Below are 22,719 nucleotides of genomic sequence, written 5' to 3' on the forward strand. Positions count from 1 at the left end.
CTAAGAAAATAAGTCAATACATAAAAGGTGACACACACACACACACACACACACACACACACACACACACACATTCGTTACAGTACTCTAGTATATTCACAAGAGCAAAAAATGTAAATATCCTATATCCAATAATAGGGAAATCTAACTGCATCAAGTTTATGGACTATTAGACTATACAATAATAAAATGCAGCAACATTAAAAGAGTTATAGAATAATTTTGGATGCAAAGTACACAATAAGATGAGAAGAAACTGACTTTCTCAAGACAGCAGAAGAAAAAAAGAGAGGAACATAAAAATAATACTAACAGTTTCACCTGAAGATAATAAAGTTATATATAATATAAAGATGAGGGCCATTTGTTTTGCAAAACGTTAGTCTTCTTTCTTTCTTTTTTTTTTTTTTTTTTTTTTTTTTTTAAGACAGAGGCTTGCTCTGTCTGCCAGACTGGAGTACAGTGGTACAATCTTGGCTCACTGCAACCTCCACCTCCCAGGCTCAAGCAATTCTCCTGCCTTAGCCTCCTGAGTAGCTGGGATTACAGGTGTGTACCACCAGGCCCGGATAATTTTTGTATTTTCAGTAGAGACAGAGTTTCACCTTGTTGGCCAAGCTGGTCTTGAACTCTTGACGACCTCAGGTGATCCGCCCACCTCGGCCTCCCAAAATGCTGCGATTACAGGCGTAAGCCACCATGCCCAGCCCTTCCTTTTCTTAATGAAAACAACTGTAGCACAGTTTAACTGTGCGATTCTTTTTCTTGGTAAATTTCCTTTAATAAGAAAACAGTTCACTGAATTCCAAATTAACACTATTTCTTTTACAGACCTCCATCTTCAATGGCTTACACTCCAGGATGCTATTCCCCTACCTCAGAGAGAATGCTTTAAGTTGTGCTCTGAGCACCCGAGAGAAAGGGGCTAAGAGTAACGTGAAAAATCATCCACTTCTGCAATCGTGCTCAGCCAAGCAGGTTGTTATGCCTGAGCTTGCAGTTTTGCTTACATATCACTTGTGACTATATCCAAGAGACCAGCAAAATCTGAGTGTCACAGAAGTGTGAAATGCCTACCAATTCACCTTTCAAGGCCTGCCTAAAAGGTTTAATGTGTGATAAATCCATTAGACTATAATCCTAAGCAAGTCAACTAATGTTATCACAATTCCAAAGCTATGACTACAGACACCTGGAACATTAAAGTTCCTGAGAAAATGCATTACTGTGATTAATGAAGCATGCAGGCCGTTTCCACACAAAGGGAGCAGAACAAATACTTGTTCCATATATGGACAGATACATGTTTCTTCAGGATACGAACTCAGGCTGTTTAATAATCCCTAGAGACTGCTTTGAGAAATGTGTCAACATATCACACATTTCAGACAATCATCACTAAGATGAAGCTATTAGGTAACAGAACATGTGTCCTGACATTCGAGGCCACACAGCTTTAAAACACAGCTTTAAATGTCACTGTCCTTTTCCTTCTATAAACCTTTACAAGGCAAAAAAAAAATCAACCTTCTGAAACCCTGGTGCCTCTGGAAGAGCTCCAAACCCAGAAGCAGGCAAAACAAGGCTTCAGTGCTGAAGAACAGCTGAGAGAACAAGGCCAGCAGCTGGAAACCAGTTTAAGGACAGATGTCAACGCTCCTGTGACTAGAGGGGCACTGGCAAGAAACAGAGAGGCACTGCCATTGGATAATGATGTCTGTAAAAGGCCAAGCTTTCTCTCAAGGAAAGGGAAAGGCCAGAGGATGATGTCAATTAAGAACACAGAAGAGCTACAGGACCAGGAGGCAAGCCACAGACAGCTGGACAGGAAAGGGGAGGCAGAGGGCCAGGCAGCCTCTCTTGCAACACTGCCAGCCTTTCCTTCTGCCGGTACTGGGCACCCACTGCACATGCAAGGCGAAGGGAAAGGAACAGGCGCCTGGAGTCCTATGCTGCAAAGCTCCCAGGGCAGCACTTCTCTCTTTTTTTTTTTTTTTTTTTTTTGAGATGGAGTTTCACTCTTGTTACCCAGGCTGGAGTGCAATGATGTGATGTCGGCTCACCGCAGCCTCCGCCTCCTGGGTTTAAGCAATTCTCCTGCCTCAGCCTCCCAAGCAGCTGGGACTACATGCACGCACCACCATGTCCAGTTAATTTTTGTATTTTTAGTAGAGACGGTGATTCACCTTGTTAAAACCAGGATGGTCTCGATCTCTTGACCTCGTGATCCACCCGCCTCAGCCTCCCAAAGTGCTGGGATTGTAGGCTTGAGCCACCATGCCCGGCCGGCAGCACTTCTCTAAGTGGGCCTAGGAAACAACTGCATTGCGTTTACCTGGATGCCCACACCAGGCCTAAAATCCAGTCTCTGAGCATGGGGCCTGGACTCCGGTGATTCTTTTGCTGAGAAAAGGACTTGAAGGAATTTCCTCCCAACGACATTCCATATAAAACAGACTATGAGGGGACAACAGGGAAAGAGGCCTTTCACATGCTGTCCTAATGCCAACGTTTTGTCTCCTCTTCATCATCAAAGACCTAGAAATAGTTGTCTACACTGGTCTCCATTTCCTACCTACCTTCCCTCTTCTCAACCCAGTACCTTCGTGTGTCACTTAACAAAGAAAGAGCTCTGAGAAATGTGAAGGCAATTTTATCATTGTGAACCACTGCAGTGCACTTACACAAACCTAGACGGTCCGGTCTCCTACACACCCAGGCTCTACGGCAGGCGTCCCCAAACTGCGGCCCCTTGAGGCCATGTATCCGGCCCCTCGCACAGGAAGGGGCATCTCTTTCATTGGTGGTCAGTGAGAGGAGCACAGTATGTGGCGGCCCTCCAACGGTCTGAGGGACGGTGAACTGGCCCCGTGTGTAAAAAGTCTGGGGACGCCTGCTCTACGGTATAGCCTATTGCTCCTAGGCTACACACCTGTCCAGCACTCGACTGTCCTGAAAACTGCAGGCAACTGGAATGCTGCAGTAAGCATTTGTGTATCTACATAGCCAGGCATAGAAAAAGCACAGAAAAAGTATGGTACAAAAGATTTTAAAATTGGTACATCACTATTACCCTGAATAGAGCTTAGAAGCTGCTTTGGGTGGGTGAGTGAGGCGAGTAAGTACACTGCACAGAACACTCACTGAACAGGGCATTACTGACATTACTATCACAGTTCTGTGGACACAAATACGCACACTACATTAGCCTAGGCCTACACAACTGCCCAGAATCAGGACCATCAATGTCACTGTCTTGGGCCTGCACATCCTGTCTCCATGACACAAGGAGGTGTCATCTCCCAAAAGATCTTTTTCTAGACCACTTCCTGAAGGACCTGACTGAGGCCATTTTAACCTTTTTTATAAGAATACTCTCTCAAATAACAATAAACAATATAATGCAGTAAATAAAGCAGTAACATAGCTGTTTATTATCAAGTATTATATACTGTAGTTAATTTAGATGCTATATTTTCATAGGACTGGCAGCATAGTCGATTTGCCTACACCAGCATCACCACAAACAGGTAAATAATGTGTTTCACTATGACATAACATTACCAGGCAACAGGTGTTTTTCAGCCCCATTATAAACGTATGGGACCACTGTCATGTTATTGTTGTCACTGATCAAAACGTCATTATGTGGTACATAACTATATAACTGATGTCCATGCCTGAGCATGTATGTGAAACTACTCTTCCAAAAGAGCCTTATCTTACTCTCTGCCTTCATTCATTCATAAATTTTTTGACTCACTACAATATGAACTTGAAGAAATACATGAGTTTACTACCAAAGAATTGACATAAAGCAACATGTAACACTATTTACCATTGTTTAACACACTCTACTCCCTTGGAGTCCACTGGTTTCCCCCAGTCTTTCTGGAGGTTCCTCTTTAGGCAGCAACTCTGTCAGGTTTTGAGCCATATCAGGAAACACAAGGGTCACTGCTTCAGGGAACTTTCAGTTCGAGAACAAAAATACCAATTATTGTGATACGATAGTTTCAAGGACCAGTTTAGAGGCAGTTTAGTTTACGATAGTTTCAAGGACCAGTTTAGAGGCACCAGGGACATGGCAATGATTCAGCCAGAATTGAAGGCACATAGGAGATGGGTGTGGAGACAAGTGGAAAGAAGATATTCCAGACAAAAAGTCTGCACATACAAAGCCATGAAGTCCCAAGAATTGTAACAACTCCTTCCTAATCTTATTTCTAAGCATATTCATTTGCACACCTCCCTGCAACGCAAAATTGGAACTGTCTCACTTTTCCCTCTCTTTATAGAAAAAAAAAAGACTAGAAAAATATATGTTTTTGTAGCTACACCTTGTTGGTCGAATGAGTGGTTATTTTATCCTTAAAATTTTCTATCGTTAAGTATAAATTAGATTATCTTATAATCTTAAAATATCAAAAAGGCCAAAAGGAATCTTGAAGAATTTCTGAGACACTGAGTTGGAAATAACAGGAAGGAAGACCAAGCAGGCAGGAGGAGCTACATTACAGACAACCTTAAATGCCATCCATGCTAAAAAAGTTTAGATTCCATTCTATAAATAGGAAGAGAACTGAAAAAATTTGGGCAGGCTAGTAACATGTCTACATATACATGGCAGAAACTCAGTAGAGAAAAGGATGGGGGCAAGACAGGAGCTCAAAGACAAATAGGGAATTTACTGCAAAGGTTCAAGTGAGAGGTGACAAATGTCTAAATTCAGGTAACAGCAACAAACAAGATGATGAACAATGATTAGAAGGTAGCTAATGAGGCATCTGCTAGTTACTTGGAGAAGAAAAAGGAATTTACTTTTAAATAAAGAAGACGTAAGAGGGAGAATGGGGTTGGGGGAGAAAACGAGGTTATAGAAAGGTAGATTGTGAAGTCTAGGGAAGATGCCTATTGGGACGCTAAGACGTGAATCAGGATCTCAGGAGATAAGTCAGTTAAGAGTCACAGACATGAGGGTTGTCATAATATAGGTGTCAACATTCTGAAAATGGATGCAATTGGGAAGAAAAGAATACTTAGGAAGAAAGGAGAGCTGGGGACAAATTTGAAGAGGTGAAGACACAGGAAAGAGAAAAGGTAAGTGATGAAGGCAGGCCTCCTTGGAGAAAAGAGGGTGGTATCTGGACCCCAAGGGGGTGGATCACCCTAAGCAGAGATATGGTACCTCTCCTCTAAGGCAGAGCAGGAGGTGAGAAAGCAGAGAGAGCTCACTTACGCACGACTGTCTTTTCTGAAATAGAACCACTACTAGGAAAAGAGGTAGGGCTTCGGGGTTGCAGAAAATTAGAAAGATGCAATAGATTACAGTGAGAGCCTGCAATGGTGAGACTCCACCAAGTATTGGACACTTAATTTATGCAGGCACATCTATAACACTCATTTTACTTCTAACTATCTGCTAGCATGTCTTCACTGATGGATTCTAGGCTGCAAGGAAATAGGGCCTGGGTGTATCTTATTTGTAGTTCTCATCTAGAAATACTTGGCACAAAGTCCATGCTCAAAAATCTTTGCTGCTAGGCATGGTGGCTCAGGCCTGCAATCTCAGCACTTGGAGGGGCTAAGTAAGGTAACAGGACTGACTGAGGCAAAGAGTTCAAGACCAGCCTGGGAGACAGAGTGAGTCTCTTTCTCTCTCTATCAAATAGCATATAGAAAAATATAACTTTAAGATGACTTTCCTCTTGAAAATACATACGTATTGAGGGTTATAATTTTTGTCAAAAAATGACATTAGAAGTTCTTAGAGAAGCACCAAAGTTGAATAAATTTTCAACAAAATATAACTGAAGTCTATTTTCAGATGTTATTCGGGTTAAGAAATGTGTTTTAGGATCTACTTGCCAGTTTCTCTTTTTGATCCAAATGTATGATCTGCCCTGATAAATAACAAGTTATCATATCCCTCCTTCCAAAAATAAAAGTGAAAACTCATGGCATTATGCAAAATAAGTGTACTTTTTCATTCATAAATAGATCGGGCATGCCTGGGGAATGTTCTCTTTGCATAAACAGCAATCCATCATAATTAGTACCCAGGTGTGCCAATAAAAAGACATGACATGATAGGTTAGCAAAGACCAAAAAAGTGAGTTTCCTGAAGGGAGTTCCTTGTTTCTAATCAAAGAAATTATACCTGCCAGCATTCACTGCCACCTTATATTAAGGGGAAAGAACTCTACTGGTGTCATATGAGCAGCCATTTAAAAACTGGAATCTAAAGTGATTCCTCAGTGGGGCAACAAGGATGGCTGTTGATGTACTATGACCTGGTAGGAGAAGTAAGGCATATGAGAGAAGGAGGAAAAATCCAACCCTATCTTCCACGGCATATTTAATCTTACTTTATTCGGTGCTAAATCAAATGAAGTAAGCCTTGTACAAGCTGTTATAAATTGCCTTTAATAATCTGTCCTGGGCCGGGCACGGTGGCTCACGTCTATAATCCCAGCACTTTGGGAGGCCGAGGCAGGCAGATCATACGGTCAGGAGTCCAAGACCATCCTGACCAATATGGTGAAACCCCGTCTCTAATAAAAATACAAAAATTAGCCAGGCATGGTGGCAGGTGCCTGTAGTCCCAGCTACTCAGGAGGCTAAGGCAGGAGAATCACTTGAAGCAGGAGGTGGAGGCTGCAGTGAGCCCTGATTATACCACTGCACTCCAACTTGCGAGGGAGACTTCATCTCAAAGAATAAAAAAAAAAAAAAAATCTGTCCGGTCCTATTTTTTTCCAGGTACTTAAAATACAAGTGCCAATAAATAAATGGTTCTTATGTATTTGGGGGGGGGGGGGAGGGACAACTTATTTTCCTTTTCTGCAGATATTTCAAAAATTCATTCATCTTTCCAGATGAATCAAGGTGTTTTTAAAGGAATTATAGATTCCACATCCAAGTAGAATTCTCTTTAATATGCTTTCTAACAATCAGATTCCTGACAAATGTATTTGTGAAATAATAAAAGCAGCAAAACCGTACATGTTTTATATTAACATGGCAGACAAAACATAAATATTCTAAACACTAATATCACAGAGACCCTTAAAAAGAAGATTGTGGGGAGGGAATAACATACCCAATACAAATAGAAATAGGGAGGAACCTTTGAGGTTTACTACGGTTTGAAGGTAACCCCAAGGTTCACGCACTGGAAACTTAATCCCCAAAGCAGCAGTGATGACAGCTGGGACTTTTAAGAGGTCATTAGGTCATGAGGGCTCTGCCCACATGGATGGATTAATGATATTACCATAGGAGTGGGGAATGGGCGCCTGATTAAAGACCGAGTTTGGCCTTCTTCCCTTCTCTCACGCTCTTGCCCTTCCACCTTCTACCATGAGATGATGCAGCAAGAAGACACCGGATAATACACTTCCCAGCCCCGAGAACCATGGTATAAATTACCCGCTCTGCGGCATTCTGTTGTAACAGCACAAAGACTAAGACAAGGTTCTTGTATCACGAGGAAGGAAATCGCCCTGAAAGGACTAGAATACGAATTCTTTGTTTTATTAATCAAACGTAACTACCAACATGATTTCGTTCAGGGACTGCTGCTCACTGTGGATTACTGAAAAAAAAAAAAAAAAAAAAGACTGATTTCTCAATTGAGAGGGCCAGACTAGGCACAGGCAAGAAAAGTATAATACACTAAGTTTTGATGATTTAAAGTAATTCATAACAAAAAGTTATTTCATTTAGAACTTTAAAAAATCAGACTTTTATTTCAGCACCTTCAAATAGATATTGGAGGACATAATAATAATAATGATAAAATAATAGCATCTATCTCCTCCAGATAACTCTATGAGATAGAGAATAGTGTCTTTGTTTTACAGCTAAGGAAACAAAACCACAGAGAGACCAAAAACAACCTGCAATGGTGGAATCAAAAGTTGCACAGGTGGAATTGAAACCTGACCATCTGAATCCAGAAACTATGACATGACTTCATTAAACTGTAATTTTTTGAAAGCCTAATCACTGTTTAAATACAAAAATTAGAATGCCCTTCTAGTGTTAGAACTGACTCAGAACACAGAAATGGAAAGGGCTTATAATGTTCTATGAGTTTATTTCTTGGACATCTGAACTTAATCGAGGCCAAGAAAAGTTATTTTAATTGCCATATTTCATAAGTACAGACAGAGGTTTTGTGTCTTGTTCCTATAAAAGAATTTCATCTTAAGGTCATTTTTTGCCATATGAAAATTTATCTAAGGGGTCATAATTCATTCCTTGAACAATAAATAATCTTAAACATCACCCACAAATAATCTCATTTTAGTGCTTAACCCAAATACGTGCAATTGTTTCCACTGTCAAAAATAGTGTATAATTGTTTTAATCTTCACTGTAAACTAATCTTTATCCATAAAAGTGTGGTTTTATACCCTGTTCAAACTTTTAAATACACACTCATTATTTATTAATTTTTTAACAATGTTACAAATCATTTAGCATTTTCTTTTACATTTACAAATACAACCTTTAGAAACATTTTATGCACTATATTTGTAGAAGTTAAACAATCACACTTTAGAAAAAAATTCCCTTAAAAAAAATATAACATGTTCATTTCAGAGTTGAAAAATAAGGTACCCAAAAGCCAACTCAAATAAAAAGAATACACAAAAGATTTCTCCCTATAAAAAAAATCTTTCTGCAAGGGCACATTTTAGTTCAATACAATTAATTAAATTCAAGTCAACAAATATTGATTGCATACTTACCATGTATCAGATATCTAAGTGACAGAGCTGGAATATGAACCCAAGTGTGATTAAAAGCCTGAGTACAGTAAGAAAAGTTTAAAGATCTCATTATTTAAATACTTGAAATCTTTTGACCTTAACAGTAGAAAAGATTCTGGAGAGAGAGAGAGATCCAAGATGGCTGATCACTAGCAGCTCGGGATTGTAGCTCCCAGTGAAAGCGCAAAGAACGAGAGGACGCCACACCTTCACGTGAATTCTTGTTGCTCACGCACCAGGAGATTCCCAGCGGAGGAGCCCCACGGGTTGCCAGCGCGACTCTTGTGACCGGCGAGGCGGTTTTGCCGGCGCCTTGGAGCGTCGGTTCTTGGTGCAGAGTCAGAAAAGCACCATCAATCTTAACGCTGCTGATTTAGTTGCTGCAGTGGGTTGCTCAGATTTCGGCGCTGAGAATCAATAAGTTGGACGTCCACTCAGAAACCCAATTACAAAGACGGTAATTATAAAGACCACAGATGGATAAATCTACAACGAAGGGAAGAAAACAGCCAAAAAAGGCTGAGAATACCCAAGATCAGAACGCCTCTCCCTCAGCAAAGGATCCCAGTTCCTCATCAGCAACGGAACAAGGCTTGATGGAGAACGAGTGTGTTCCAATTACAGAAGCAGGCTTCAAAATGTGGATAATAAGAAACTTCTGTGAATTAAAAGAACTTGTTCTAACCCAATCCAAAGAAACTAAGAACTTTGAAAAAAGGTTTGACGAAATGTTAACAAGAATACACAATTTAGAGAGGAATATAAGTGAATTGATGGAGTTGAAAAACACAATACAAGAACTACGTGAAGTATACACAAGTTTTAACAGCCGAATTGATCAAGAAGAAGAAAGGATATCAGAGGTCGAAGACCAACTCAATGAAATAAAACAAGAAGACAAGATTAGAGAAAAAAGGATAAAAAGGAACGAGCAAAGTCTCCAAGAAATATGGGACTATGTGAAAAGACCTAATCTATGTTTGATAGGTGTACCTGAATGTGACGAAGAGAATGAATCCAAGCTGGAAAATACGCTTCAGGATATAATTCAGGAAAATTTTCCCAACCTAGTAAGGCAAGATAATATTCAACTCCAGGTAATACAGAGAACACCACAAAGATATTCCTCAAGAAGAGCAACTCCAAGGCACATAATCGTCAGATTTACCCGGGTTGAAATGAAGGAGAAAATACTAAGGGCAGCCAAGGAGAAAGGTCAGGTTACCCACAAAGGGAAGCCTATCAGACTTGCAGCAGATCTCTCAGCAAAAACCCTACAAGCCAGAAGAGAGTGGGGACCAATATTCCACATCCTTAAAGAAAAGAACTTTCAACTCAGAATTTCACATCCAGCCAAACTAAGCTTCATAAGTGAAGGAAAAGTAAAGTTTTTTGTGAATAAGCAAGCACTCAGAGATTTCATCACCACCAGGCCTGCTTTTACAAGAGCTTCTGAAAGAACCACTACACACAGAAAGGAACAAACAGTATCAGCCTTTCTAAAAAATACCAAAAAGAGCATCAAAATAATGAAGAATTTACATCAACTGGTGGACAAAATAGCCAGCTAATATTAAATGGCAGTATTAAACTCACATATATCATTGTTAATTCTAAATTTAAATTGACTAAATCCCCCAATCCAAAGACAGACAGACAATTTAGATAAAAAACTAAAACCCATCAGTATGCTGCATCCAGACCCATCTCACATTCAAGGATACACAGACTCAAAACAAGGGATGGAGAAAGATTTACCAACCAAACAGAGAGCTAAAATAAATAAATAAAAAGCAGAAGTTACAATTTTTGCCTCTGATAAAATAGTTGTTAAAGCAACAAAGATCAAAAGAAGCAAAGAAGGACATTACATAATGATAAAAGGATCAATGCAACAACAAGAAGAGCTAAAGATCCTAAATATGTACGCACCCAATACAGGAATACCCAGACATATAAGACTAATAAAGAGACTTAGACTCCCACACAATAATAGTCGGAGACTTCAACATTAATATTAGACAGATCAATGAGACAGAAAATTAACAACGATATCCAGGACTTGAACTCTGATCTGGAACAAGTAAACGTAATTAACATTTATAGAACTCTCCACTTTAAATATACAAAATATACACTCTAATCAGTACCACATCATATCGACTTAGAAGTTTAAACGAAATGTTGGTTGGCTCCTTGTTTGTTATTCTCTTCCCTCATTTTATTTTATGTCTCCATTATTAAGGACAATTATAGGCATACCCATATTTAGACTGCATTCTAGCCCGGGCAATAAAGCAATACCCCCATTCTCTCTCCCTCTTCCTCTTTCTTCCTCTTCTTTATTCTTTTTATTATTCTTTTTTTCTTTCTCAAAAAAAAAAAAAAAGATTCTGATACCTATAAAGGTATATCATAAATGTCTCCTAAAAATTATAATAAAGTTGGATTCATCCCAAGTCTGTTCTACCATCATTATTTTCTATATCTGTTTTTAAAAGGGAAAAAAAAATAAATAGGCCAATAACAAATTTTAGTATTTAAAAATCAATATATTCCAAAAAAGAACACAGAGCCAAGCTGAAAGACATGAGGTTCTTCCCACTTATCCCACATAGAAAGTAATAAAAATGGGAAAAACCTGAATGGAAGAAACTGAGATATCTTTCTGAACTCTATACCATTTGAGGGTGACATGCGGAGATGGGTTCCTCCCATCACAAGGGCACCTTTCCCCTTACAGGAAGAACAATTTTTTCCTTCTGTCTGGCAGGAAGAGGTGTGTTGGTGACTAGAGAGGTGTTTATGGCCCAAATATTAATAATAAGCCCTCATTAATGATTAACAAAACTTAGCAGAAAGAATTTAAAAAAAAAAAAAAGAAGAAGAAGAAGCCATGAAAGAGAAGAGGCGAAGGGGTCCCAGACAAAGACGTAACACCTCATTTGAAGCCCTCTTCTCCCCTCCCTGGCAATTACAAAAGTAACCTGAATTAGAAAACCATCTAAAACGCACTACTCCCACCCAGAAGAAAAATGGCTTTTCAAAGAGCATTAACCCCCTTGTCACACAATGATAATACTAGCCTGAGGCTTAGGGGCTCTAACAATAAAGGTTTGGCTGCACCAAAGCTACAGGTTCGGCGGGGCGCGGTGGCTCAAGCCTGTAATCCCAGCACTTTGGGAGGCCCAGGCGGGTGGATCACGAGGTCCCAAGATTGAGACCATCCTGGGCAACATGGTGAAACCCCGTCTCTACTAAAAATACAAAAAAGTAGCTGGGCATGGTGGCACGTGCCTGTAATCCCAGCTACTCAGGAGGCTGAGGCAGGAGAATTGCCTGAACCCAGGAGGCGGAGGTTGTGGTGAGCCGAGATCGCGCCATTGAACTCCAGCCTGGGTAACAAGAGCAAAACTCCGTCTCAAAAAAAAAAAAAAAAAAAAAGCTACAGGTTCACAAAACAATTTGAAATCTGAGAACAGCTCACAACAGGGCTAGATATTTTAATTATACAGTAACAGGCTGAAGATAAAATTCATCACTAGTGATTCAACCCACCTTCTCCAGGAAAATTAGAATATGAAAGATCTTTATCACCACCCAGTCTATAAGTGTAAGGGAAAGATAAATAATGGACATAGTGTGCACTGGCAAACAAAATGCCTAAAAGATAAATACGTTGATGATAAGGGGAGGTAAAGCCTGGGAACTTAACACCTAGGAAAGACTTCTACAGAACAAAAAGTGAAAGGAAATCAGTGAAGAATCTTCTTTAAAATAAGAGAAAATCTAGAACTCATTATGCTCTTGAAGGAAGTCAAGAAATCTCAAATAAATCTTGACAGTGATCAAAGAGTAAGACCACAAAAGCTGAGGAAAAGTATATACAGAACTAAGAAGAAAATTTAGGCTGGAATCCTCTACAGAAGTCATAAACACGAAGAACAGAATCAACATAACAGGAACATCACACAAAATTCAAATAATCATTCAAGTCAATCAGATCATCTAATGGTGATCTGATAAACAACTGGTACAGCACCACCACCAGCAACTCCCACTGCCCTGAAAAAATAATATGGGAAACGGGGGGAAAAAAAATGAACCACTTAATTCAAATGGAGGTAAGAGGGCACAAAATTAACAAGACTTCAGAGGGTGAACTTAAAATAAAAGCAAAAAAATACCTTTTAAACAAAGCTATTAATCCATAATATAAACGGCTGATCCACAAAATGAGCTAAAAACCTGCCTTAAATCTTCCCAGCTCTTCCTTCCACTCAAAAAGGTAAGATATTATTACCTAGCAATTGACTAGTTTTCAAAGCAGACTAGTAAGCTGTTCCTTCTTTCCACACTCAATGTCCATGGACAAAATTTTTGCCTTTCCCTGTGAGGAGGAAAGAATTTGGGAATGGTTTTTGGTTGAGAAAGTTTACTTTGGGGAAAGTTGACAAAGATAAGTGCGAGTGGAGCTAGCAAAAGAAGATAACCATCCTGGCTGGGTGCAGTGGCTCACCCCTGCAATCCCAGCACTTTGGGAGGTCGAGGTAGGCAGATTACCTGATGTCAAGAGTTCAAGACCAGCCTGACCAACATGGTAAAACCCTATCTCTACTAAAAATAAAAATTAGCTGGGTGTGGTGGCACATGCCTAGCTGTAGTCCCAGCTACTCAGGAGGCTGAGGCAGAAGAATGGCTCGAACCAGGGAGGTGGAAGTTGCAGTGAGCCAAGATCGTGCCACTGTACTCCAGCCTGGGAAACAGAGTGAGACTCCATCTCAAAAAAAAAAAAAAAGTTAACCATCCTGATCAATGGTAACAATAAGCACCTTATTGCAAGACTTGTTCCCCATAATTTCAATTAAGGAGAATTATGTTCTCAAACTGCATAATTATATGCAGTTTGAGAACACTTTTTAAGCAGATCATTCCAAAATGCTACCTTGATTAAACTAATTCTGGCCACTTTGTGTGTGTCTCTGTGTGTGTGTGTGTGTGATGGAGTTTTGCTCTGTCGCCCAGGCTGGAGCAGTGGTGCAACCTCAGCTCACTGTAACCTCCACCTCCCAGATTCAAATGATTCTCCTGCCTCAGCCCCTCTGAGCTGGAATTACAGGTGCCCAGCATCACGCCTGACTATTCTGTGTTTATTAGAGATGGGGTTTCAACACGTGGGCCAGGCTGGTCTCAAACCCCTGACCTCAGGTGATCCACCCACCTCTGCCTCCCAAAGTGCTGGGATTACAGGCGTGAGCCACGGCACTTGGGTGATCACATCTTTTGTCACATCTTCTTCTCCATCCTGTCTGTGGTGGAGTGCATACAGTATTTTAAATATATGATAAATGTTTTAAAACCATGATAAACATAGGAAGAAAATAGTTTCTCATTTTACTCATCAGTAAGCTGTGAATAACATCTACTATAGGATTGTTGGAAAGATAAAATATGACCATGAATATGAAAGCTCAACAGCTCATAATTTACTTAATTACTAAATTTGCTTTTTGTTCTCCAACTCATTAACTAATCATGGCCTTCTAAAACAAGAACCCCAGTGACTTGTGACTCTTTAATAAATGTTTCTCAATCTTTTTAATCCATGCTTTAATAAGTATAAACCTTATTCTCTATTGTACTTTGTTAGTTTCCCATTATACTACTAAATGCGCTTTTTCAAACTCCAATTTCCTCCTCCAATAATCAAATATAACCCCAGACTACCCCTTTAAGAAGCACTGAAATCATAATATGAAGAAAATCAAACATAAACCATAAAATACTGTACACAGAGGAAGAACTAATCATCTTCTATTCCTAATTTCATAGATTATAAAAGCTTCAGTTATTTACACATTCATTCAATAAACATTTATACAGGTAAATGTGATTTCCATACTTCAAACAAATGGAACATGATTAATTTTTACATGTAAATATTTTCCTCATCACTCCACTGAAATTATACTCCCTACACAAAACAAAATGCTGTTTTTCTTCTACCTTTTTGCTTTATTGCCTCTTAACCTCCTCACCAACCACAATCAACTTAATTAACTCCTCCTCTGGTTCCAAAACAGCCTTGAGAGTGCCCAGGAGGGCAAATGACAAACCTTCAGTGATGCTCAATAATACAGGGTTATTTCTATTAAAACTTCTATTATAACTAATTGTATTCATGTCTGTGTCTCTCATTAGGCTAGTGTTGGAGGGCAAGAATCCAGGCCTTCATCTGATATAGCCTTCATATAATCTTCCGATATATATGATATGTGGCCAAGTACTATCTGCGAAATTAGACTGGATTCTTCTTATGCTGTCCCTTGAAGGTGGCATCCATCAGTCATTCAACCTTCGCTCATACCATTCCAAGCTCAGGCTTCATCTCCTACACAACGTATTCCAAATCCACACAAGCCAATGCTGATATTTTTCTCAAATACTGTTAGGGAATATTATCTGGTGCAGTGCATTGTATACAACACTCTGGTATTTATGTTTTCCTGAACTGAACACAACTTGTCCCAACTAGACAATACACTCAACATCAAAGAGCATGCCAACTTCTTGATTCATGCCCAGTTAGTAAAGCATTTTTCAGGTTACTGGTACTCAATGTACTGACAGAATAAAATGTAATGTACAGCTGAGCTACATCCTGATGCAGAGCTGTAAGTGACAGATGCTGCTGGTCAGCATTGGCAGGTATCCTTAAAGGAGTACGTGGCACAGTGGCACAGCGCCTACTCTGGTGATACCCAAAAAAAAAAAAAAAAAAAAGGCTGCTCATGGAGAGAGAGAGAGAGAACTGCACTCTACAGTACTTACATCAGGCAGCAGCTATCCTCCAACTCCTGGAACAAGAGAATGAGAGAACATGCAGACTGCTTTACAGGGTAGATGTCGAAATCAATGCCCTGGAAGTATAGTACTCAAAGGTCACACAAAAATTCAGTGGCACAGCCTGCACTGACATCCAGGTTTCCTGCCTCCCAATCAAGAAGCCTTTACTACATCAAACTGCTTCTTTCATAATGCATCTGAAAATAAATTACCACACGTATGCCAATCACTGGAAAACCCCAGAAATACCTATGTCTTTCATAAAAATGTCACTCAAAGGCATTAGAAGTTCCGAGAAGAACCTGGAGAAGGTAAACGCTTTTCTGGAGTCCTCTTCCTCTACCCACCCACCCTGACTGTGCAGTGTCCCCAGGTCCTCCCTCGGCCTGTTGTTCATTCCAGATCCTCCTGTGGTGTTTGCATGCACAACCTATAACTTCAACCAGCATTTAACAGACTTAAGAATTTCCAAATTGAAAATTCCCAATCAGACTTTTTTTTTTTTTTTTTTTTAGCTCTCAATATGTGTATTCAACTGCACTTTGGACATCTCCACCTATGTCCCATGGTCACCTTAAAATAAACTCGGCCTCATAAGGTCATCATTTCCCCTCCCTTTAGCCAACCAGCACCCCCAGCTTAGTCCCCCTCTCACCTCAGTGAACAGCACCTCCTAGCCAGAAACCAGGGTCACAGTGGGTTTCTTTCATTTCTCTTATCAAGTCTTGTCAATTCTCTCTCCCAAATACGGTAGTTCTTAAACCCCCACCCAAATCATCCTCCATTCTAGGGATCTGCAAAGCTTTCTGACCATTCACCTTTATCACTAAAAAAATTCTCAGCATACATGTACCCAAAATATACACAATTTAAAAATTCAAATACATGTACTTCTATAGCAATATAGGAAGATATAAATCATAATCAAAATTTTAAACTTTAAAGTGATGAGATTAACAAACATAATAGTAGACCTAAGATTCTCTTCCTATACTTCAGTGAGCCTCTTTACGCATCCCTGGGAATTAGGAATCTGTGCTTTGAAATTGTATGTAATGAGATTGGTCCTATAAGAAATACATACATATATACGCATGTGTATATATGTGCTTATATACTTACGTATCTGTATCTGAGGCAGCTTCTTTTCTCATACATTTTATGAGGTGATATGCACATGCTTAAACATATTGCTAAATACAGTTAACTCTATCTTCTAAAGCCACAAACCAAACAGCAAGTTTAAAGTTAGCTGACCTCTAAAAACTCAACGCCACTTTTAAAACAATAACAAATTTACAAAGTATAGTTTGGCTCCTTTTGTACACAGCTCCTGAAAGAAACATTTCTTTCACCTACTAACAGATGTATTTGAAGACTGCTAATATTCTGACTTTTAAGGACTGTACCACCTTTAACCTGGGTACGTACCATAATATTCTTTCAGTTTTCCACAGCTATAGACACTCCTAGCATAATTCTTCAGCATCCAGAAGATAAATGTACCTTTCTGTATCTTAACCTCTCTACTCCATACCTCCCACCTCTGAAACAACCAGCCAAACACTCAGAATCTAAAACCAAGTCAAAGTAAACACTAATACGATACAGATGTTTACATGTTTACCCGACATAATCCTCTAGGATTCCCCCCATAAACTAACAGATCCTAACTCTCTCATAGAGTGAGGAAATCTGCTAAAATCTAACAGAAGTCCAAATGAATCCTTTCAGATATATGCATCTTGTTCATATCTAGAAAGTTACATCCTTGGAACTCAAAAGTTCTCTGAAACTTTTACCAGTTTACAAGATGTCTCAGTTTATCACACTAGCAACATAGTTAAGAGCAAACCAGAGCACCTACAGAATATTAATATTTTTTCCAGATAGAACATTATACTACTCTCCGCTATAAGCCACAACTTACTTATCAATAAGCCAAACAATAAAGACATCACAATCAGTGGCAAGCACTCTTAGGAAAACTGGCACCATGTTGTTTGACCGCAAAATGTGACCAGATGTCCCCACTGTCACTCCCAGAGTTAGGAAGTGAACACCAATGTAGAATTACATTTTCATTCGTAATGGTAATTTGGGGCTGACTTAAATTATAGTGACCAGAAAGCTAAGAAGAAAGCTGTCTAATTGTTAAAATTACTAAGTCCAGTGGTTTTCAGAATTGTTGATTCCATAGTTTTCATGTAGAGAATGTTGAGGGTATCAAAAAATAACTTTAATATAGACCTTCCCATTGTTAAATAAAAAAAAAAAAAATCACAAACACTTAAAATTGTAGGTCTAGGTCTGAAGTCAACATAGATGCATTAAACAGTCTATTTGCTTTGTTTACAGAACTAAAGTATTAACTACATTCTTTGTCCTTTTAACCAGCATTCTACTAACATCTTCCACCTTCATACTCAATTTTTGGCTAAGTAAAATGGCTTTCTCCCCAAATGCCTGTATGAAAACACCAAAACTGTTTTTTATTTAACACTTCACCATCTTCAATCATTTATGTAATATTAATCAATGAGCCAACATTATTTAAAAATATGAGAATTACAGTGAGACTCTAAGTCCTGACCCCTCTGGGCCTTGGTGTCCACAAATGAACAGTTAACTGCCAACTGAAGTTCTTAATCATTTCTGAAAGTGGTTTATTACATAGCATATTTTTAAGGGCATATGTCGTTTAAGAAAGATGTCTAACCTAAATTCCCCTAGCATGTTATTTTTGTACCATCAAAACTACAATAAAAATAAAATAAGAACCTAAGAGCCAGGCTTAGGGACTCACACCTGTAATCCCAGAACTTGGGAGCTAGAGGAGAGAGGACTGCTTGAGTTTGGGGCCAGCCTGGGCAGCATAGTGAGATCCTGTCTGTACAAAAAATAAAAAGAGTGCAGGCGCCTGTAGTCCCAGCCACTCAGGAGGCTGAGGTGGGAGAATAATTTAAGCCTGGGAGGTTGAGGCTGCAGTGAGCTGTGATGGCACCTCTGCACTCCAGCCTGGGCGACAGAGACCCTGTCTCAAAACAAAACAAAATAACCTAGTAATTCTCCCCACCTAAGTTATCCACGTGGCATGTTGGCCCAAAGAAATTACTAATGATGTTACCAATCACCTTCCGAGATATTTTTAACATCTTTTTACTGTAAAAGAAGGGCTGAAAAGGAGTCAATATTCATTGAGCATCTACTCTTAAAGTGTCTTACATTTTGCATTTGATTTTCACTAGACTATCGTTAGAAAGGTTACTCGTGGTTTAAACGTGGGCTGCCTCCTCCAGGAGCTCCTGATGACCACAGGCAACTTACTTTTGCTCCCTGTGCTTCAGTTTCTCACTCCGAAAATGGGAATATAAACAGTACCGACCTCATTAGAGCGGTTCCAGAATTAAATGAGATAATACATGTAAAATGCCTAGAGCTAAACTTGCCCTCACTGTCATTATTATAAAAATGAATAATTAGTGTAGATATGATTGTTCCTATTTCACAATGAAACGGTACCTTAGAGAGTGCTACTAATCATACAAATGACTGCAAAGTTTTTGACTCAAAACCACGAATTTCAAGAAATAAAAGTTGCTTAGAGTAGGAGTCTCATAGATACAATTTATGAAGCCCAAGAAATAACACGCGGTAAAATTAACACTAGACACAGGCCGGGCTCTCAGGCTAGCGGACGGGGTCTGAGCGCGGGGTGAACGTGGCCCTGCGTCCCGGTCCCGGGGTGCCCGGCAGGGGCTGGCGACTCTGCCGGGCACTCGCGTTCACAAACACGGGGAGGTGACGGCCCCGACGCCACCGCTCCTCTGGTCCCCAGCGGCTCCGCGAGGCCGCTTTCCGACCCGGCTCCCGCCTCCGCCGCCCGCGGCGCTGGCCCCAGGGCTGCCTCCCGGCAGCGGGAGGAGAGCAGACCAGTCCCCGCTGCGGGCGCGGACAACCGGCTCGACGCCGCTCCGAGGACGGCAGCCGGCGAGACGGGCAGACAAAGGCACGGGACCCGTCCAGGGGCGCGCCGAGCCCCGGGAGACGCAGCCGGGCGGGAGACCGCAGGTGTCGGGGACCGCTCGGGCCCGCTCCCCCGCAGCTCCCGCAGCCCCGACGTGACAGCGCCCGAGCCGGCGACCCCGCGCTCGGAACGCGGCCGGGGAGGCTCCGCGCCCGGGGACTCGAGGCGGCTGGAAGAGCCAGGCGGGCGGCAGCGCGCGGACTTCCTCCCGGGCGAGCCTGGAATCCCGCCCCAGCCCCCACCCGCCGGCGGCGGCCCCCGCCCCCACGCCCGGCACAAAGGTCCCGGCGCGGCCCGGCGGGCGGCCCGCAAGGCGGCCGCGCACCGCAGCCCCGAGCCCGCGGCCCGCGCCCCCACGCCCGCGGCCCCCGGCCCCTACCTTCTCCGCGCGGCGTCCGGACGCGGCGCCGTGGGCTCGGGCCTGCTGCTCCGCGGCTCCCGCTCCGCCTCTCCCGCGGGCTGGCCGGGCCTCCCAGGTCACTGGCGCGGCGGGCGGCGGCGGCTCCTCCCCCCCGGGGGCGGGAGGCGGGGACGCGGCGGCCCTGAGCCGCCCCCGGCAGGAAACCAGCCGCGGCCCCGCCTCCTCTGCGCGTCCGATCCCGCTCCCGAGGCCGCCGCCGGCGCCCGCTCCCTCCGGAAACGCATTCCTCTCCCGCCGCGTCAGCCGGCCCGGGGCGAGGAGGAGGCAGGAAGCGCTGCCGGGACAAAGGAGGCGGCCCGCGCGGGAGCGCGCCTGGGGGAGGCCGCGGCGCGCCTCCGTGTCCTCCTCCGCGGAGGGCGGGGCGCGTCGGGTGCGCCCTGCAGCCCCGCGCGTTCCCGGCGTCGCCTCCTGGGCCGGGTTCGTTGGTTCCGCGTCCGTGGAGCCGCGCGCCCGGCCTCCCTGCCCGTCCGTCCACGGAGCGCTCGTTCTGAGCCTGTGAGATCCTGCACCCGGGAGACCCCCTCAGTCCCAAGGCAAATGGGGACCTGAGCCCCCGACCCTGCCGGGCTCCATGGGGGCAGAAACAGCGCGGCCCTTCTGGAAGGGAACTGGCCGAGCCAGGCCTGCTCTCCTGGGGTGAGGATGCGCTTGCGCGTGTCTCAGAACGGGGAAGGCTTGGGGAGGCCCATGGGTGCCGCGAAGGGTGAGGGTGGGGAACGTTTTAGAAAAGCTGGTGAGTTGGGGGCTGCTTTTGATAGGTTCATCTGAAAGTCCATTTATGGGGAACAGGGATGAGAAGGAAAAGTTTGATCCTGTTTCTCCTCACTTTTTTTTTTTTTTTTTTTTTTAAGCTCTTGGAGATGGGGGCTGGAAACAACGTTTGAAAGAGAAGGAAACATTCATTCTGAGAATGGCTGGGCACATGTCGATTCCATGACTGAAGTCCGTACCAGCCAACATCATACTGAAACCCCGTAATTCAGTATATGCTGCTGGCGAGCTGCTATCCTGGTAGCAGAGTGTTGGGGGCTTTACTTGCTGAGCTGCAGCACTCTGTTAGAAAAAGAGCTCAAAAATTATCAGATTTATTAAACTGAGAAGTAGTGTTTATCTTGTAGGAGATGAGGGGCTGGGACACCCATTTGGCTGCTGCCAATCTAAAATATAAGAGAAAATGAAGCAATAACATCTTTCTAGAAAATTTGCACATTACTTACCAGCAAAATCTATTGGTTAGCCAATCTCTGAAGACCTCTAGAAAATGAGCACGATTTTTCTGACTTACTGGATGTTCAAGCTTAAGAGACTAAACGATGTTCCTATATTAATATATCAATAGTCAAACTGCCATTAGAACTCAACATTCTTGAATTTTAAAGGTACCGGTTTTACCATTGTTCAGAATTCATCAGAATTGGCCCAGTCTCAGCACAGGAAACTGTATAGTTCAAAAGCATAATTGGTCCATGCCTGATTTGTACTACATTTCCCAGAATTGTTTCACCTGTGTGTGACTAGAGGAGGCACTGGCTAATCTTTGCTGCAAGAACATTATGAGGTTTACATATGCACAACTCTAAATTAGTTCCTCAAGGGCAATTTGCTGATCTTTTTAACACCAGTGTCAAGCACTGTTGGAAGGACACATAATAGGGGCTCAGATAATATCTGATAAATGAATAATGGGTCCTTTTGCTCTCCTGGGACCAAGCTAGAGCACCTGACTAAACTGACCTGTGAGGTAGCAGTTTGTGTACAGAAGTCATGAATTTTGAGGAAAAATAAATTTTGTTCTCTAAGAAAAGCAGTGATTGGTCAAGAGTATGAGTCTACTTGTGATTTCGTATGAATAATGGGTGGACAGTGAGTTAACTATGAAATTTATGAAATACTCTGAGCAAAGGTTGGTCAGCATATGTGCTAAACAGGAAATCCTGGTAAGTAGCAATAGTGCAAGCCACATTGCTAGATCGTATCATGATATTAGGTTGCTGCAAGGTCTACCAGATGTCTCTTGCCTTCCCATGTGTAAGGTTGACCAGATAGTTCTCACCTTTCCATGTCCGAAGTCAACCAGAGGGCTCTTGCCGCCCCATGTCTGAAGTTGACCAGATGGCTGCAAGCACCAACCTAATAGAACATCATTAGTATGTTGAATTCAAGACAAATCCATGCCTTACCTACACTGTCTCCCAATTATTATCAATTGTCGTCTTCTGTCTCTTAAGTCATTATTATAACAAATAATTAAAGTTGGTGTTTCCTTTAGTTTTGTCACTGGTGATACTACTATGTGCTCTTCAGAATATATCTTTATTCATCTACCATTTTCCAAAGTAAAATTTCAAAGTTGCTCAGCAAGAAAGATGTTACTGGATGCCCACCCCTTTTCACTCTTGAAAGTATATTCCAGTATAGATGATAAATTATATGATCACTCTATAAATAAGACTATTCAGACAATAAGGAATAAGAAGAATAATTTTAGAAATTCAGGATTCATAAGGATTTATTGCAGATCAGGTTCCAGGTTTATAGGTGAAAACTGATTTCAACATTGATAATAGTAAAGGAAAAATGTGAGTTGCAGCGTGGGAGTGAGTATGAAGATTTAGGCAGTTCCTGTGTGAAGAAAATGCCCTACT

General features: G+C 41.8%; 1 protein-coding gene and 1 long non-coding RNA gene across 4 annotated transcripts in view; one reads left to right on the plus strand and one right to left on the minus strand.

The window, feature by feature from the left end:
- Positions 1 to 20,117, minus strand: part of ITGB1 (integrin subunit beta 1) — a 51,674-nt gene extending 31,557 nt beyond the window's left edge. Inside the window, exon 1 of one of the 3 annotated variants that reach the window (XM_039478902.2) lies at positions 20,033 to 20,117. The gene's annotated coding sequence lies outside the window, so the exon portion shown is untranslated. Of the gene's footprint in view, positions 1 to 19,148; positions 19,167 to 20,032 lie in introns of those variants that run through there. The other 2 variants (XM_039478901.2, XM_074405252.1) reach the window with 2 other exon arrangements.
- A 101-nt stretch (positions 20,118 to 20,218) lies between these two features.
- LOC141585479 (uncharacterized) lies at positions 20,219 to 21,184 on the plus strand. Its single transcript, XR_012519033.1, has 2 exons — positions 20,219 to 20,710; positions 20,926 to 21,184. It is a non-coding gene; the product is annotated as an uncharacterized LOC141585479 (long non-coding RNA).
- The last annotated feature ends 1,535 nt before the right edge of the window (positions 21,185 to 22,719 follow it).

The sequence above is a fragment of the Saimiri boliviensis genome, chromosome 8 (genome assembly GCF_048565385.1).
Source record: "Saimiri boliviensis isolate mSaiBol1 chromosome 8, mSaiBol1.pri, whole genome shotgun sequence".
Lineage (NCBI taxonomy): Eukaryota > Metazoa > Chordata > Mammalia > Primates > Cebidae > Saimiri > Saimiri boliviensis.